General features: G+C 43.5%; 1 non-coding gene across 1 annotated transcript; it reads left to right on the top strand.

Moving 5' to 3' along the window:
- The first annotated feature begins 479 nt into the window (after nt 1-479).
- On the top strand, nt 480-584 carry LOC125283433 (U6 spliceosomal RNA). Its single transcript, XR_007191290.1, has one exon. It is a non-coding gene; the product is annotated as a U6 spliceosomal RNA (small nuclear RNA).
- The last annotated feature ends 2,514 nt before the right edge of the window (nt 585-3,098 follow it).

Raw genomic sequence — 3,098 nt, 5'->3', positions numbered from 1 at the left:
CCCAAAGTAAGTGAACTGGATGCCTTAGGAAGTTGTTTTTCCTGGGGGACATGTCTGTCCAGTCCATTCAGGATGGTGACTACAAAATGCTTCATCCAAGCAGGAGAAAGTGTTACTGAGGGACAGGATCCTACCACAGCGTTTAGAACCAGGTTTGGTGTCGCCAATGGTAAATGTCCTCTCAAATCAGCTAACGGTTGGCAGAGACAACCACTCAATGCTCTCCCAAAAAAGGAAAATTGTATGAGATCTATATGTATAATCTCAAATATACATTGTCTCATTTTCATCTGAATTTGATTGGAAAGAAACCAAGAAAGCAACATCTGTTCCTCGGACAAAGAACTTCTAGCTCACCATGGCGAGAGGTGTGCCTTCGGCGCTGTCTCCTTTGATGGGATTGATGTCTTCCTCCAAGGCATCCAGGACACAGAGTACCCATCAGCACATTCCTCTTGTTGCTCAAGAATATTCATGGAGTGCTCGCTTCGGCAGCACATATACTAAAATTGGAACGATAGAGAAGATTAGCATGGCCCCTGCGCAAGAATGACACGCAAATTCGTGAAGCGTTCCATATTTTTTCAGAAGGGGAAATGAAACATGAGAGACTATGGACTATGAGAAACAAACTGAGGGCTACAGATGGGAGGGGGTGGGGGAATAGGATAGGCTGGTGATGGGTAGTAAGGAGGGCACGTATTGCATGGTGCACTGGGTGTTATACACAACTAATGAATCATCGAGCCATACATCGGAAACCGGGGATGTACTGTATGGTGACTAACATAATATAATAAAAAATCATTATAAAAAAAAAAGAAAACTACAACAAACCACTCCAGACAGAACTACTAACGACCCAGACCCTTCAGTAATGATGGTTTGTGTCACCCCACCAGCTAAAGAACCATGACCAGCTTTGGTGCTTGCTGAAGGCACATTGAATACAGAATGAGTAACAAAAGAAAGTAATTATAAATTAACCATGTGACTATTACTAAAATGAAGACTGTAATATTTATATTTACTTCTTATATTATAGATCTTTGTGTGTGTGAATATATATATAAAGCAAATATCTTTGTTTTCTTCCCTTTCTTATTACCTTACCATGAAACTGACGATATATTGAATTTCTGTCATAACATTTTAGTATTTTTATTTTCCATTATAGTATTTAACTTACTGAATATCAAGGGGAAAGTAACAATCACCCCAAAATTTTACCTTCTCTTCCCCTGGAAGTTTTAGTGCATTTTCAGTTGTATGCAGGATAGTTGTATGATGTTAGGTAGAATTATGACCTTGTGTTGTCTTTATTTAGAGATTCAGTATGGCTAAAGAGATGTGTATAGGTGCTTGGTGGATAAGCAATGAACTTGTACTGGTTAATTTTATGTGTTAACTTGCCTAAGTCACAGGGTGCTCAAATATTTGTTCGACTCTTGTTTTGGTTTGTGACTATGAGATTTTTCTGGAGGATATTAACTTTGGTAGACTGAATAAAGTAGATTGTTCTCACTAAAAAAAAAAAAAGAATATTCATGGAATGTTGCTTGATATGGCCACGAGGCTGGGGTGTATGGAGCCAGCTGGTTTCCAAGCATGGACTGAAGTGCCCCTGCTGGGCCACCCACTGCAGTAAGGCTCTATAGTGCGCAGTGTGATAACATGGCTTTGGAGAAGGGTGATATCATGCAGTATCTGTCTGACATACCTTCTGGAGAAGCATGTTTCTCTGTCTCTCTCTCTCTCTATCTATCTTTCTGTCTTCTCTCTCTCTGTCTCTCTCTTTGTCTCTCTTTCTCTTACTCTCTCTCTCTGTCTCTCTCTCTGTCTCTCTGTCTCTCTCTCTCTCTCTCTCTCTCACACACACACACACACACACACGCTCACAATCACACTACACAAGACACCTAACCCCCAAGCCTCATGCACACACACCCACACCACCCAGGGGCAATGCATTGGTTTCCTAGGACTGGAGACACATGCACATAGTTTCTCACCTGGAGTCTGCTTTTCCCCACACTCCCAAACCTCAGTCCTACCAGGAACCTGGAATCAGATGGCTCTCCAGACTGAGGACAGTAAGGACATCCCCCCACCTGCCTTACCATCTAGAGTTTTTCCTCAGCAAGGGACTGATTCCAGAATACGTACCACTTCCACATGGTTCTGGGGCCACCTGCATTTACAGAAAAGAACACACCCTGAGAGTCAGGTCATATGCATACTCTGTCATCACTGGTTCTCTTGGTGACTACTGAAAACCAAATGAGAATCAGCAGGAAAGACAAAGGCCTGGAAAGGAAGCACAGCGTGCACCTGTGGAAAAGGCATGAGCTTTTCCTGGGGGATGAATCTCTCAAATTCCCTGAAGCACAATTACAAAACTCTTAATTCAGGGAGGAAAAACCGCTTCTGAGTAAAAGGTCCCCTACCACACAGTTTACAACCTCCCCTCCCAACACCCCAAGAAAATGGTACCTCACGTCTAAAAACTACACTGTCATGTTGTCATAGCTGAACTCACTTCAAAAAGAGGAAACTCAAATAAGAAACATTTCTTTTTCAGGCAAAGACGGCCAAGCTTACCCTGGATGTGTTGGGCCACAGTGCTTTCTTGCCAAGGTCCTCCTTGGTAGACTCTAAAAGGACACAGAGTAAGTGTCAGTCCATTGTTGGTCCTACTTGGGAATTACTCTGTGATCACTGTTGATATGGACATGGGACAAGACTGTATGGGAGTGACTGGTTAAGAACCATGGGCTGAACTGCTGCTGGGCCATTCTCCTTGGTGGGTGAGGAGAAGCAAACGAGATGATGAGAAAACGAAGGAGAAACAGACCTTTGACTTTCTAGCTTAAGGCAACCTGGTTGATGTGAGTCAGTCTACAAATAGGTCACCTGGTTGCACACTGTGGTGTCGTGAGGGAGCCCCACCCCTCCCTCTGCCCGTAGCAAAGTCTCTCTATTTGTTCTGCCAGGACTAACCTCCTCCAACTGGCCATCCGAATGGGAGACAGACTAGAAGACACAGAGTACCTTCCCGCCACAGTGCTCTATCTCATGAATGACTCAGAGTGCTCTGC

Source organism: Ursus arctos, unplaced genomic scaffold, assembly GCF_023065955.2.
Source record: "Ursus arctos isolate Adak ecotype North America unplaced genomic scaffold, UrsArc2.0 scaffold_1, whole genome shotgun sequence".
Lineage (NCBI taxonomy): Eukaryota > Metazoa > Chordata > Mammalia > Carnivora > Ursidae > Ursus > Ursus arctos.
This window is presented reverse-complemented; position numbering and strand designations above follow the sequence as displayed.